The sequence below is a fragment of the Anomaloglossus baeobatrachus genome, chromosome 4, assembly GCF_048569485.1.
Source record: "Anomaloglossus baeobatrachus isolate aAnoBae1 chromosome 4, aAnoBae1.hap1, whole genome shotgun sequence".
Classification (NCBI taxonomy): Eukaryota; Metazoa; Chordata; class Amphibia; order Anura; family Aromobatidae; genus Anomaloglossus; species Anomaloglossus baeobatrachus.
In genome coordinates, this window is record NC_134356.1 from 56,163,207 (window position 1) to 56,179,464 (window position 16,258).

General features: G+C 53.9%; 1 protein-coding gene across 8 annotated transcripts in view; it reads right to left on the reverse strand.

The window, feature by feature from the left end:
* TCOF1 (treacle ribosome biogenesis factor 1) overlaps positions 1-16,258 on the reverse strand; it is a 311,423-nt gene that overhangs the window by 167,742 nt on the left and 127,423 nt on the right. The window lies entirely within an intron of this gene.

Sequence of the window (16,258 nt, forward strand, 5' to 3'; positions counted from 1 at the left end):
GAAAACGGCCCCCTCTTATAGGTGTGCAACTGCCGCCTGAAGGAGTCGCCTACCTAGGCTGGCATCTGCCGAAGCAGAGGCATGTGCCTGATAGTTTTTCGTGAAAGTGTGCAGACTCGACCAGGTAGCCGCCTGACACACCTGCTGAGCCGTAGCCTGATGTCGCAATGCCCAGGAAGCATCTACGGCTCTGGTAGAATGGGCTTACAGCCCTGCAGGCATTGGAAGCCCACAAGAACGGTAGGCTTCAAGAATCGGTTCCTTGATCTACCGAGCCAAGGTTGACTTGAAAACCTGAAAACCCTTACTCTGGCCCGCGACAGAGACAAAGAGCGCATCCGACCGGCGCCGGGGCGCCGTGCGAGAAATGTAGAGCCGGAGTGCTCTCACCAGATCTAATAAATGCAAATCCTTTTCACATTGGTGAACTGGATGAGGGCCCAAGGGTAAGAAGATATCCTGCTTGAGATGAAACGGGGATACCTTAGGGAGAAGTCCGGGACCGGACGCAGAACCCCTTATCCTGGTGAAACACCAGGACGGGGACTCTGCATGATAGTGCTGCTAGCTCAGACACTCTCCTGAGTGATGTGACTGCCACTAGGAAGGCCACCTTCCGTGAAGGGCGAGGTAGAGAGACCTCCCGCATCGGCTCGAAAGATGGCTTCTGACGAGTCGTCAGCACCCTGTTAAGATCCCAGGGTGCGAACGAACGCTCGTAATATGGGACTATGTGGTCAACCCCCCTGCAGGAACGTGCGGACCTGCGGAAGCCTGGCTAGACGCTTTTGGAAAAAAAAAAAAAAACACGGAAAGCGCCGAAACTTGTCCCTTGAGAGAGAGAGCCGAGACAAGCCCTTGTCCATTCCGGATTGAAGTGAAAGAAAGAAGGAAAAGTGGACAAGGCAAACGGCCAGGGAGTAAAACCCTGATCAGAGCACCAGGATAAGAAGATCCTCCAAGTCCTGGGCTAAATCTCGGCGGACGTTGGTTTCCTTGGCTGTCTCATGGTGGCGATGACATCTTGAGATAACCCTGATGACGCTAGGGGCCAGGGCTCAATGGCCACACCATCAGGATGAGGGCCGCAGTATTCAGATGGAAAAAGAGGCCCTTGAGACAGCAAGTCTGGTCGGTCTGGGAGTGCCCACGGTTGACCCACCGTGAGGTGCACAGCTCCGGGTACCACGATCTCCTCGGCTAGTCTGGAGCGACGAGGATGGTGCGGCGGCAGTCTGAACTGATCTTGCGTAACCCTCTGGGCAGTAGAGCCAGAGGAGGAAATACATAAGTCGAAACTGCGACAAGTCCTGAACTAACGTGTCTGCCGCCAGAGCTCTGTGATCCTTGGACCGAGCCATGAATGCCGGGACTTTGCTGTTGCGCCGAGACGCCATTAGATCGACGTCCGGTGTTCCCCAGCGGCAACAGATCTCTAGAAACACGTCCGGGTGAAGAGACCATTCTCCTGCTTCCATGCCCTGGCGACTGAGAAATCTGCTTCTCAGTTTTCTACGCCCGGGATGTGAACTGCGGAGGTGGTGTCGGAGTCCAGGCTCCCTGAGTCCTGTGGCGGAGGAAGACCGCTCCCCACCCTGACAGACTCGCGTCCGTCGTGACCACAGCCCCGGCTGGGGCCGGAAAGATTTGCAAGGGAAATAGAGGCGTTCTTGTTTAGGGACGTCGACCTCCTGTCCCATTTGCGGTGTCCGATAGAAGCGGACGCAGACGAATCTGCGCAAGGGAACTGCCTCCATTGCTGCCACCATCTTCCTTAGGAAGTGTATGAGGCGCCTTAAGGGGTGTGACTGGGTCCGAAGGAGAGAGTGCACCCCTGTCTGTAGTGAGCGCTGTTTCTGCAGCGGAAGCTTCACTATCGCTGAGAGAGTATGAAACTCCATCCCAAGGCATGAGAGTGTAGGACCGGCACCACTGTTGCCATGACTTTGGTGAAGACTCGACCTGATGGGGAAACGCAGGAAGCGTTGATGCTCTGGTGCAATCGGCACATGGAGATAAGCATCCCTGATGTCGATTGATGCTAGGAAGTCTCCTTGGGCCATCGAGGCGATGACAAAGCGGAGAGATTCCATTCGGAACCGTCAGGTTCTCTGTCTGTTGAGCAGTGGAAGTCCAGAACGGGGCGGAGCGATCCGTCTTATCTTGGTACCACGAACAAGTTGGAGTAAAAACCGCGACTACGTTCTTGAAGGGGAACGGGGATCGCAACTCCTCCTGCCGTCAGAGTGTTCACCGCCTGAAAACGTGCATCGGCTCGCTCGGGGGGCGGAGATGCTCTGAAGAAACGAGTCGGAGGACGAGAACTGAGCTCTATCCTATAACAGTAAGACAGAATGTCTCATCCATCGGTCTTGGACATGTGGGGACCGCTCCCCTGACCTGGACCGCCATGCAGAAGAGGTTCTCTGGCTCTTCTGTGGCCCGTTGGACGATGAGGATTGGGACCTAGCTGAGGGTGCTGAGGTCTCTTTGGTTTGGGCTGGGTAAGCACGAGTCCTTTCCCTTGGACTGCTCAATCGTTTCATCCAATTGTTCGCCAAACAATCGGTCGCCAGAAAAAGGCAAACCGAACAAGAGCTTCTTGGAAGCAGAATCTGCGTTCCATTCGCGTAGCCACATGGCCCTGCGGACTGCCACCGGAGTGGCAGATGCTACCGCTGTACGGCTAGCCGAGTCCAGGACAGCATGCACGGCGGAGGATGAAAAAACCGACGCCTGAGACGTCAAAGACGCTAATTGCGGAGCAGAGTATGACCGCATTAATCTCAGACCGAGCAGCTGAGATAGCCTGGAGTGCCCACACTGCTGCAAAGGCTGGGGCAACGGACTCGCCTATGGCTTCATAGATGGATCTCATTAGGAGCTCTGCCTGTCCGTGGCATTCTTGAGCGTTGAACCGTCAGCCACTGCTACTACTGATCTAGCCGCCAGTCAAGAGACTGGAGGGGCACCTTGGGACACTGAGCCCAACCCTTAACAACGTCAGAGGGGAAGGGACAACGTGTGTTATAAGGCGTTTAGTAAAAACGCTTGTCCGGGAAAGCCCTGTGCTTCTGGACAGCATCTCTGAAGCTTTTGAGAGCCACGTCCGGACAGAGTCCAGGGTTGCGACCTCCGCCTCATCCTCTATAGAGTCCTAAAGCTGAGACCCTTGATGAAGTCGGGGAAGATTCTAAGCAAGGCCGCTTAGCCGGTCTGGGACTGCGGTTCGTGCCGGAGTCCACCACGTAATAACCAGAGGCCACCCCAGGAGCACGCTTCGTCGCAGACCGTGAGAGGCCTGGGGGCGATCCCGCAGTGCCCGGGGCCTGTGTAAGGGGCCGGTCTGGACTGCAAGGTCCTAGTATCTTAGCAGGCCATTTGTCCATAGCCTGAGCCATGGATAGTGAAAATGACTCAGTTTCTCAGCAAAAGCTGCAACTCTGTCCCTGCCGCCTGGACAGGGGACGCCGGCGGAGCTCAACCAGTGCCCCCGGCTCCGGCTGAGCGAGTGCCACATGGCCCGAGCAATGCTCACAGTGATCACTGAGGGATACATATGTACAGCCGAACTGTGAAATGCATACAAACATTATATATCTATATATACAGTTCAGCACTCTAGGGGGCCCAGCACCGACGAGAAGCCCCCTGGCGTACCGACCGCTCAAGCAGTTGCTGCTTAAAAACATGGCTGTCGGCTTTACAGTGGAGGGGGGAGCCGTGGGCGTAACCCCAAAAGTGCGGGAATCTGGTGCCCCGAGTGAAAACGTGAGGGGGGCGGAGGACAGCCGAGTGTGCTCCAGCCCTCACTGACGGCCTCAGACTGACCATCCCGCCCTTCCCCCTGACTGGCAGGGCCGGGGGCGGGAGTTTAAGGCGCTAGGCCGCAAAAGCCGGGGGCTGGAGTTAAAAACTGCGGCCGGCAAGCAATCGCGGTCGGCGCGGTAGTCTGTCTAACCTCGCAGGCGCTGCCAAGTCTGAGGCCAAGGTGCTCCATGCACCGTCCCCAAGGGGACACTGAGTACCTTGCGGAGATCAGTGTCGTAGAGTGATTAGTGAGGGGGGCGGAGGACAGCCAAGTGTGCTCCGGCCCTCACTGTCGGCGTCAGCCCGACCGTCCCGCCCTTCCCCCTGACTGGCAGGTCCGGGGGCGGGAGTTTAAGGCACTAGGCCGCAAAAGCCGGGGGCTAAAGTTAAACACCGCGGCCGGCAGGCAGGTGCGGTCGGCGCGGTAGTCCCGTACCAACCCCGCAGTCACTGCCAAATCTGAGGCCAAGGTGCTCCATGCACCGTCCCCAAGGGGACACTGAGTACCTGTGCGGGGATCTGTGCCGTAGAGTGCTTAGTGAGGGGGGCGGAGGACAGCCAAGTGTGCTCCAGCCCTCACTGTCGGCGTTAGACCGACCGTCCCGCCCTTCCCCCTGACTGGCAGGCCCGGGGGCGGGAGTATGCGGTACTAGGCCGCAAAAGCCGGGGAGTAAAGTTATAAGCGCGGCCGGCAAACAAGCGCGGTCAGCGCGGTAGTCCCGGCGCACCAACACACCCAGCAGCTGCTGCAGCGTCCATAACACAGGCGCTCTATGCGCCGTCCCCAAGGGGACACAGAGTACCTCAGAGGAGCAGGGCCTTGTCCCTGACGATACCCGGTCTCCTGTCCAGCAGATTCCCCCAGGGGCTGCGGAGGGAGCACGGTCCCAGTGCCTGGTGACCGGTTAGGATCCCACTTCACCCAGAGCCCCTAAGGGATGGGGAAGGAAAACAGCATGTGGCTCCTGCCTATGTACCCGCAATGGGTACCTCAACCTTAACAGCACCGCCGACCAGAGTGGGGTGAGAAGGGAGCATGCCGGGGGCCCTGTTATGGGCCCTCTTTTCTTCCATCCGATATAGTCAGCAGCTGCTGCTGACTAAATTGTGGAGCTTGCGTGCATGTGTGCCTCCTTCGCACAAAGCATAAAAACTGATGAGCCCGTGATGCACGGGAGGGTGTATAGCAGAGGGGAGGGGTTACACTTTTTAAAGTGTAATACTTTGTGTGGCCTCCGGAGGCAGAAGCTATACACCCAATTGTCTGGGTCTCCCAATGGAGCGACAAAGAAATTATATACATATATATATTATATATTTTTTTTTGTATTATGTATATATATTACATCTATATATTATATATATCTATCTCTATATATATCTATATATCTATCTACCGTATTTTTCAGACCATAAGACGCACTTTTTCCCCCCAAATGTTGGGGGAAAGTGGGGGGGTGCGTCTTATAGTCTGAATGTAGGGCTGTGGGGAATGAGGGTGCTGCGGTGGAGCGGGTCATCGGGGGCACGATCAGGCTGTAGCAACCTGCCGTGACCACGTGGGCCCGCTCATAACATATGCACACCCATCCTCCCGCCCATCATCTCTCAGCACTGAAGCTGACAGGTGGGCGGGATGATGGGCAGGGGGTGCGCGCATAGTAAAGAGCCAGCCGTGATCACCCCTGGCAACTACAGCCTGGAGTGATCATGTGTGGCTGTATTCACTGCTCCCCGTGCATCATTATCAGCACAAAATGCAGTGAATCAGTGTACAGTACTCACCGTTCCCCTGCAGCACCGTGATGTCCTCCTGATTGCCTGCCACGCTGTGTGGAGACTACCTGGGCTCACAGTGATGACGTCATTGCTGTGCGCACATGTCCATACAGCGTCATCGGCACAGACAGAATAAGATCGCGGTGCTGCAGGGAGCGTGGCCGGCTCCACACAGCGCTGCCAGCACAGGCGGCGGAGGAGCGACGCTGCGTGGAGCGAGGAAAGGTGAATATAAATGTTTATTTTGTTTTTTTTATGTGTGTGCCGCAGGATGACGGGGCACACGTGAGCAGGATGACGGGGCACACGTGAGCAGGATGACGGGGCACACGTGAGCAGGATGAGACACACATATATATATATATATATATATATATATATATATATATATATATATATATATATATATATATATATATATATATATATATATATATATATATATATATATATATATATATATATATATATATATATATATATAGATGACGATTATATACAAGGCAGAAGGATCATTACCAGGATGGGGTACCTTAGTAGAGAATTTGGGGACATTACCCCCATAATAGTGTCAGCAGCAGATCTTCGCCCGATTACAGTCATGACAGTTGTGTCATGAACACATTTTTTTTGCTTAAAATTTTATTTTCCTTCTTTAAAACCAGTGTGCGTCTTATGGTCCGAAAAGAAGGGAATTTTGTTTACTTACCGTAAATTCCTTTTCTTCTAGCTCCAATTGGGAGACCCAGACCATTGGGTGTATAGCTATGCCTCTGGAGGCCACACAAAGTATTACACTAAAAGTGTAACGCCCCTCCCCTTCTGCCTATACAGCCCCCGTGCTCACGGGCTCCTCAGTTTTGGTGCAAAAGCAAGAAGGAGGAAAAAATTATAAATTGGTTTAAAGTAAATTCAATCCGAAGGAATATCGGAGAACTGAAACCATTCAACATGAACAACATGTGTACACAAAAAACAGGGGCGGGTGCTGGGTCTCCCAATTGGAGCTAGAAGAAAAGGAATTTACGGTAAGTAAACAAAATTCCCTTCTTCTTTGTCGCTCCATTGGGAGACCCAGACCATTGGGACGTCCAAAAGCAGTCCCTGGGTGGGTAAATAATACCTCATAATAGAGCCGTAAACGGCTCCGTCCTACAGGTGGGCAACCGCCGCCTGAAGGACTCGCCTACCTAGGCTGGCATCTGCCGAAGCATAGGTATGCACCTGATAGTGTTTCGTGAAAGTGTGCAGGCTCGACCAGGTAGCTGGCTGACACACCTGCTGAGCCGTAGCCTGGTGCCGCAAGGCCCAGGACGCTCCCACGGCCCTGGTAGAATGGGCCTTCAGCCCTGAGGGAACCGGAAGCCCCGAGGAACGATAAGCCTCGAGAATTGGTTCTTTGATCCACCGAGCCAGGGTTGATCTGGAAGCTTGTGTCCCTTTACGCTGGCCAGCGACAAGGACAAAGAGTGCATCCGAGCGGCGCAGGGGCGCCGTACGAGAAATGTAGAATCTGAGTGCTCTCACCAGATCTAACAAGTGCAAATCCTTTTCACATTGGTGAACTGGATGAGGACAAAAAGAGGGTAAGGAGATATCCTGATTGAGATGAAAGGGGGATACCACCTTAGGGAGAAATTCCGGAACCGGACGCAGAACCACCTTGTCCTGGTGAAACACCAGGAAAGGGGCTTTGCACGACAACGCTGCTAGCTCAGACACTCTCCGAAGTGAAGTGACTGCTACTAGGAAAACCACCTTCTGCGAAAGGCGTGAGAGAGAGATATCCCTCATTGGCTCGAACGGTGGTTTCTGAAGAACCATCAGCACCCTGTTCAGATCCCAGGGTTCTAACGGACGCTTGTAAGGAGGGACGATGTGACAAACCCCCTGCAGGAACGTGCGTACCTGTGGAAGTCTGGCTAGGCGCTTCTGAAAAAAAGACAGAGAGCGCAGAGACTTGTCCCTTAAGGGAGCCGAGCGACAAACCCTTTTCCAATCCGGATTGAAGGAAGGACAGAAAAGTGGGCAAGGTAAACGGCCAGGGAGAAAAACCCTGAGCAGAGCATCACGACAGGAATATTTTCCACGTCCTGTGGTAGATCTTGGCGGACGTTGGTTTCCTAGCCTGTCTCATAGTGGCAATGACCTCTTGAGATAATCCTGAAGACGCTAGGATCCAGGACTCAATGGCCACACAGTCAGGTTGAGGGCCGCAGAATTCAGATGGAAAAACGGCCCTTGAGACAGCAAGTCTGGTCGGTCTGGTAGTGCCCACGGTTGGCCGACCGTGAGATGCCACAGATCCGGGTACCACGACCTCCTCGGCCAGTCTGGAGCGACGAGGATGGCGCGGCGGCAGTCGGCCCTGATCTTGCGTAACACTCTGGGCAACAGTGCCAGAGGAGGAAACACATAAGGGAGTTGAAACTGCGACCAATCCTGAACTAAGGCGTCTGCCGCCAGAGCTCTGTGATCTTGAGACCGTGCCATGAATGTCGGGACCTTGTTGTTGTGCCGGGACGCCATTAGGTCGACGTCCGGCGTGCCCCAGCGGCAACAGATCTCCTGAAACACGTCCGGGTGAAGGGACCATTCCCCTGCGTCCATGCCCTGGCGACTGAGAAAGTCTGCTTCCCAGTTTTCTACGCCCGGGATGTGAACTGCGGATATGGTGGAGGCTGTGACTTCCACCCACAGCAGAATCCGCCGGACTTCCTGGAAGGCTTGCCGACTGCGTGTCCCGCCTTGGTGGTTGATGTATGCCACCGCTGTGGAGTTGTCCGACTGAATTCGGATCTGTTTGCCTTCCAGCCACGGCTGGAACGCCTTTAGGGCAAGATACACTGCCCTTATCTCCAGAACATTGATCTGAAGGGAGGACTCTGTCTGAGTCCAAGTCCCCTGAGCCCTGTGGTGGAGAAAGACCGCTCCCCACCCTGACAGGCTCGCGTCCGTCGTGACCACCGCCCAGGATGGGGGCAGGAAGGATTTCCCCTTTGACAGAGAAGTGGGGAGGAGCCACCACTGAAGGGAAGCTTTGGCTGCCCGAGAAAGGGAGACGTTCCTGTCGAGGGACGTCGACTTCCTGTCCCATTTGCGGAGAATGTCCCATTGAAGTGGGCGCAGATGAAACTGCGCAAAAGGAACTGCCTCCATTGCTGCCACCATCTTCCCTAGGAAGTGCATGAGGCGCCTCAGGGGGTGTGACTGACCTTGAAGGAGAGATTGCACCCCTGTCTGTAGTGAACGCTGTTTGTTCAGCGGAAGCTTCACTATCGCTGAGAGAGTATGAAACTTCATGCCAAGATATGTCAGTGATTGGGCCGGTGTCAGATTTGACTTTGGAAAATTGATGATCCACCCGAAACTCTGGAGAGTTTCCAGAGCAATGTTCAGGCTGTGTTGGCATGCCCCTTGAGAGGGTGCCTTGACAAGGAGATCGTCTAAGTAAGGGATCACCGAGTGTCCCTGAGAGTGTAGGATTGCCACCACTGTTGCCATGACCTTGGTGAAGACCCGTGGGGCTGTCGCCAGGCCAAAAGGCAGTGCCACGAACTGAAGGTGTTCGTCCCCTATGACGAAACGCAGGAAGCGCTGATGCTCTGGTGCAATCGGTACGTGGAGATAAGCATCTTTGATGTCTATTGATGCCAGGAAATCTCCTTGGGACATTGAGGCGATGACGGAGCGGAGCGATTCCATCCGGAACCGCCTGGTTTTCACATGCTTGTTGAGCAGTTTTAGGTCCAGAACGGGACGGAAGGATCCGTCCTTTTTTTTTTGGCACCACGAACAAGTTGGAGTAAAAACCGTGACCCCGTTGCTGAAGAGGAACCGGGATCACCACTCCTTCCGCCTTCAGGGTGCCCACCGCCTGCAGAAGAGCCTCGGCTCTGTCGGGCGGCGGAGATGTTCTGAAGAAACGAGTCGGAGGACGAGAGCTGAACTCTATCCTGTAACCTTGAGATAGAATGTTTCTCACCCATCGGTCTTTTACTTGTGGCAGCCAGGCGTCGCAAAAGCGGGAGAGCCTGCCACCGACCGAGGATGCGGTTTGAGGAGGCCGAAAGTCATGAGGAGGCCGCTTTGGGAGCGGTTCCTCCGGCGGTCTTTTTAGGACGTGACTTAGACCGCCATGCATCGGAGTTCCTCTGATCTTTCTGAGGCCTTTTGGACGAGGAAAATTGAGACCTGCCAGCGGTCCGAAAGGACCGAAACCTCGATTGTACCTTCCGTGGTTGAGGTCTGTTTGGTTTGGACTGGGGTAAGGATGAATCCTTTCCCTTGGATTGTTTAATGATTTCATCCAATCGCTCACCAAACAAGCGGTCGCCAGACAATGGCAAACCGGTTAGGAACTTTTTGGAAGCAGAGTCTGCCTTCCATTCACGTAGCCACATGGCCCTGCGGAGTACCACCGAATTGGCGGCTCGCCGAGTCCAGGATCGCATTAATGGCGTAGGACGCAAACGCCGACGCCTGAGTGGTTAAGGACACCACTTGCGGGGCAGATGTACGAGTTACTGCATTAATCTGCGCCTGACAAGCTGAGATAGCTTGGAGTGCCCATACGGCTGCGAATGCTGGAGCAAAAGACGCGCCGATAGCTTCATAGATGGATTTCAACCATAGTTCCATCTGTCTGTCAGTGGCATCTTTGAGTGAAGCCCCATCTTCCACTGCAACTATGGATCTAGCCGCCAGTCTGGAGATTGGAGGATCCACCTTAGGACACGGAGTCCAGCCCTTGACAACATCAGGGGGGAAGGGATAACGTGCGTCCTTTAGGCGCTTGGAAAAACGCTTGTCTGGACAGTCTCGGTTTTTCTGGATTGCCTCTCTGAAGTCAGAGTGATCCAGAAACATATTTAATGTACGCTTGGTAAACCTGAAACGGAATTTCTCCTGAGAAGCAGACTCCTCAACTGGAGGAGCTGGGGGAGAAATATCCAACACCTGATTGATGGTCGCTATAAGGTCATTCACTACTGCGTCACCTTCAGGTGTATCTAGGTTGAGAGCGGCTTCAGGATCAGAATCCTGATCTGATACCTCCGCTTCATCCTCCAGAGAGTCCCCCTGCTGGGACCCTGAACAGTGTGATGAAGTGGAGGGAATTTCCCAGCGACCCCGCTTGGGCGGCCTGGGACTGCGGTCCGTGTCAGAGACCTCACCCTGGGACCTATGGGATACCCCAGAGGCACTTTGCTGTTCCAATTGAGGGGGACCAGGGGTCCAGGATTGGATAGTGCCCGGGGCCTGAATCACCGGTCTGGACTGCAATGCTTCCAGTATTTTAGCAGACCATTTATCCATACTCTCAGACAGTTTGTCAGCAAAGGCTGCAAACTCCGTCCCTGTCACCTGGACAGTGGTAGCAGGTGGTTCCACCTGGGCCACCAGTCGCAGAGGCTCCGGCTGAGTAAGTGCCACAGGGGCCGAGCATTGCACACAATGAGGGTCAGTGGAACCTGCCGGTAGTACAGCTGTACATGAGGTACATGTTGCAAAGTACACCTGTGCTTTGGCACCCTTGCTTTTTGCGGATGACATGTTGTCTCCTCTGAGAACAACCAGGAGGGTATATAGCCAAAAATCAACAGAGCGACCGTACAGTGCAAATGTATAGCCTATAAGCATATATATATATATATATATATATATATATATATATATATATATATATATATATATATATATATATATATATATATATATATATATATATATACACACTTCGGTACTCAGTGGGGCCAGCACCACAGGTGCTGCTTACCGACCGCTCAGAGCGGTTGTGTGATCACCAGATTCCCTGCCTGGGTCTCCCTGTGTTGTCTCTCCTCTCCAGCGTCTGAATCGCTGACAGGAATGGCTGCCGGCGTTCTGTGGGGAGGAGGGGACTGTGGGCGTGCCCAAGAAAAGTGCGGGAATCTAGTGCCCCAGTGTACTGAGTGAGGAGGGAGGAGGATACTAATGTATGCTCCAGCCCTCAGCGCTGACTATCTGTGCAACGTCCCGCCCTTCCCCTGACTGGCAGGCCTGTGGGCGGGAATATACGACACTAGGCCGCACTAACACACCCAGCAGTGCTGCGATGTGTATGGCACAAGCGCTCCATGCGCGGTAGTCCCCGGCGCACTAACACACCCAGCAGTGCTGTAATGTGTATGGCACCAGCGCTCCATGCGCGGTCCCCACGGGGACACAGAGTACCTCATAGTAGCAGGGCCTTGTCCCTGACGATACCCAGCTCCTATCCTGCAGATTCCCAGGGGCTGCGGAGGGAGCACGGTCCCAGTGCCTAGAGACCGATCCGGATCCCACTTCACCCAGAGCCCATTAAAAGATGGGGAAGGAAAACAGCATGTGGCTCCTGCCTGTGTACCCGCAATGGGTACCTCAACCTTAACAACACCGCCGACCAAGTGGGGTGAGAAGGGAGCATGCTGGGGGCCCTGTTATGGGCCCTCTTTTCTTCCATCCGACCTAGTCAGCAGCTGCTGCTGACTAAGTTGTGGAGCTTATGCGTGGATGTCAGCCTCCTTCGCACAAAGCATAAAAACTGAGGAGCCCGTGAGCACGGGGGGTGTATAGGCAGAAGGGGAGGGGCGTTACACTTTTAGTGTAATACTTTGTGTGGCCTCCGGAGGCATAGCTATACACCCAATGGTCTGGGTCTCCCAATGGAGCGACAAAGAAGAAGGGAATTTTGTTTACTTACCGTAAATTCCTTTTCTTCTAGCTCTAATTGGGAGACCCAGACAATTGGGTGTATAGGCTATGCCTCCGGAGGCCGCACAAAGTATTACACTCAAAAGTGTTAAGCCCCTCCCCTTCTGCCTATACACCCCCCGTGCTCCCACGGGCTCCTCAGTTTTGGTGCAAAAGCAAGAAGGAGGAAAAATTATAAACTGGTTTAAAGTAACTTCAATCCGAAGGAATATCGGAGAACTGAAACCATTCAACATGAACAACATGTGTACACAAAAAAACAGGGGCGGGTGCTGGGTCTCCCAATTAGAGCTAGAAGAAAAGGAATTTACGGTAAGTAAACAAAATTCCCTTCTTCTTTGTCGCTCTATTGGGAGACCCAGACAATTGGGACGTCCAAAAGCAGTCCCTGGGTGGGTAAAATAATACCTCGTAAGAGAGCCGTAAAACGGCCCTTTCCTACAGGTGGGCAACCGCCGCCTGAAGGACTCGTCTACCTAGGCTGGCATCCGCCGAAGCATAGGTATGCACCTGATAGTGTTTCGTGAAAGTGTGCAGGCTCGACCAGGTAGCCGCCTGACACACCTGCTGAGCCGTAGCCTGGTGCCTCAAAGCCCAGGACGCGCCCACGGCTCTGGTAGAATGGGCCCTCAGCCCTGATGGAACCGGAAGCCCAGCCGAACGGTAAGCTTCGATAATTGGCTCCTTGATCCACCGAGCCAGGGTTGATTTGGAAACCTGTGACCCTTTTCGCTGGCCAGCGACAAGGACAAAGAGTGCAGCCGAGCGGCGCAAGGGCGCCGTACGAGAAATGTAGAGTCTGAGTGCTCTCACCAAATCTAACAAGTGCAAATCCTTTTCACATTGGTGAACTGGATGAGGATAAAAAGAAGGTAAGGAGATATCCTGATTGAGATGAAAGGAGGATACCACCTTAGGGAGAAAATCCGGAACCGGACGTAGAACCACCTTGTCCTGGTGAAACACCAGGAAAGGGGCTTTGCACGACAATGCTGCTAGCTCAGACACTCTCCGAAGAGAAGTGACTGCTACTAGAAAAAACCACTTTCTGCGAAAGTTGTGAGAGGGAAATATCTCTCATTGGCTCGAATGGTGGTTTCTGAAGAACCATCAGAACCCTGTTTAGATCCCAGGGTTCTAACAGCCTCTTGTAAGGTGGAACGATGTGACAAACCCCCTGCAGGAATGTGCGTACCTGTGGAAGCCTGGCTAGGCGCTTCTGGAAAAACACAGAGAGCGCTGAGACTTGTCCCTTAAGGGAGCCGAGCGACAAACCCTTTTCCAGTCCAGATTGAAAGAAGGACAGAAAAGTGGGCAAGGCAAAAGGCCAGGGAGAAAAAACCCTGAGCAGAGCACCACGACAGGAAAATTTTCCACGTCCTGTGGTAGATCTTGGCGGACGTTGGTTTCCTAGCCTGTCTCATAGTGGCAAAGACGTCTTGAGATAACCCTGAAGACGCTAGGGTCCAGGACTCAATGGCCACACAGTCAGGTTGAGGGCCGCAGAATTCAGATGGAAAAAACGGCCCTCGAGATAGCAAGTCTGTTTGGTCTGGTAGTGTCCACGGTCGGCCGACCGTGAGATGCCACAGATCCGGGTACCACGACCACCTTGGCCAGTCTGGAGCGACGAGGATGGCGCGGCGGCAGTCGGTCCTGATCTTGCGTAACACTCTGGGCAACAGTGCCAGCGGAGGAAACACATAAGGGAGCTGAAACTGCGACCAATCCTGAACTAAGGCGTCTGCCGCCAGAGCTCTGGGATCTTGAGACCGTGCCATGAACATTGGTACCTTGTTGTTGTGCCGGGACGCCATGAGGTCGACGTCCGGCACCCCCCAGCAGCAACAGATCTCCTGAAACACGTCCGGGTGAAGGGACCATTCCCCTGCGTCCATGCCCTGGCAACTGAAATAATCTGCTTCCCAGTTTTCCACGCCTGGGATGTGAACTGCGGATATGGTGGATGCCGTGGCTTCCACCCACATCAAAATCCGCCGGACTTCCTGGAAGGCTTGCCGGCTGCGTGTGTCGCCTTGGTGGTTGAAGTATGCCACTGCTGTGGAATTGTCTGACTGAATTCGGATCTGCTTGCCCTCCAGCCACTGCTGGAACGCTTTCTGGGCAAGATACACTGCCCGTATGTCCAGCACGTTGATCTGAAGCGAGGACTCTTGCTGGGTCCATGTACCCTGAGCCCTGTAGTGGAGAAAAACCGCTCCCCACCCTGACAGACTCGCGTCTGTCGTGACTACTTCCCAGGATGGGGGTAGGAAGGATATCCCCTTCGATAATGAAGTGGGAAGGAGCCACCACCGAAGGGAAGCTTTGGTCGCCTGAGAGAGGGAGACTGTCCTGTCGAGGGACGTCGGCTTCCTGTCCCATTTGCGTAGGATGTCCCATTGAAGGGGACGCAGGTGAAACTGCGCGAAAGGGACTGCCTCCATTGCTGCCACCATCTTCCCCAGGAAGTGCATGAGGCGCCTCAAGGAGTGTGACTGGCCTTGAAGGAGAGATTGTACCCCTTTCTGTAGTGACTACTGCTTGATCAGCGGAAGCTTCACTATCGCTGAGAGGGTATGAAACTCCAAGATATGTCAGCGATTGGGCCGGTGTCAGATTTGACTTTGTAAAATTGATGATCCACCCGACACCCTGGAGAGTCTCCAGGGAAGCGTCGAGGCTGCGTTGGCATGCCTCTTGAGAGGGTGCCTTGATCAGTATCCAAGTACGGGATCACCGAGTGACCCTGAGAGTGGAGGACCGCTACTACAGTAGCCATAACCTTGGTAAAAACCCGTGGGGCTGTTGCCAGGCCGAACGGCAGTGCGACGAACTGCAGGTGTTCATTTCCTATGGCGAAGCGCAAGAAGCGCTGGTGCTCTGGAGCAATCGGTACGTGGAGATAAGCATCTTTGATATCGATCGATGCAAGGAAATCTCCTTGGGACATTGAGGCGATGACGGAGCGGGGGGATTCCATCCTGAACCGTCTGGTTTTTACATGTTTGTTGAGCAGTTTCAGGTCCAGGACCGGGCGGAAAGACCCGTCCTCCTTTGGGACCACAAACAAGTTGGAGAAAAAACCGTGGCTCAGTTGCTGAAGAGGAACCGGGATCACCACTCCTTCTGCCTTCAGAGTGTGCAGCGCCTGCAGAAGAGCCTCGGCTCGCTAGTGAGGCGGGGATGACCTGAAGAATCGAGTCGGGGGACGAGAGGTGAACTCTATCTTGTAACCGTGAGACAGAATGTCTCTCACCCAGCGGTCTTTTATTTGTGGCAGCCAGGTGTCGCAAAAGCGGGAAAGCCTGCCACCGACCGCGGATGCTACTAGAGGAGGTCGAAAGTCATGAGGAAGCCGCTTTGTTAGCGGCGCCTCCGGTGGCCTTTTAAGGACGTGACTTAGACCGCCATGCATCAGAGTTCCTTTGTACTTTGAGACCTTTTGGACGAGGAGAATTGGGACCTGCCCACGCCCTGAAAGGACCGAAACCTCGACTGCCCTCTCCTCCGTTGGAGTATGTCCTGTTTGGACTGGGGTAAGGATGTATCCTTTTCCTTGGATTGTTTGATGATTTCATCCAGACGCTCGCCAAACAGCCTGTCGCCAGAAATTGGCAAACTGGTTAAGCGCTTTTTGGAAGCAGAATCTGCCTTCCATTCCCGTAGCCACAAGGCCCTGCGGAGTACCACCGAATTGGCGGCCGCGACCGCCGTACGGCTCGCAGAGTCCAGGACAGCAATAATAGTGTAAGACGCAATTGCCGAGTTCTGGGTGGTAATGGATGCCACTTGTGGCGCGGCCGTGCATGTGGCTGCTTCAATTTGTGCTTGACCTGCTGAGATAGCTTGTAGCGCCCATACAGCTGCGAATGCTGGGGCAAAAGAAGCTCCGATAGCTTCATAGATGGATTTCAACCAGAGCTCCATCTGC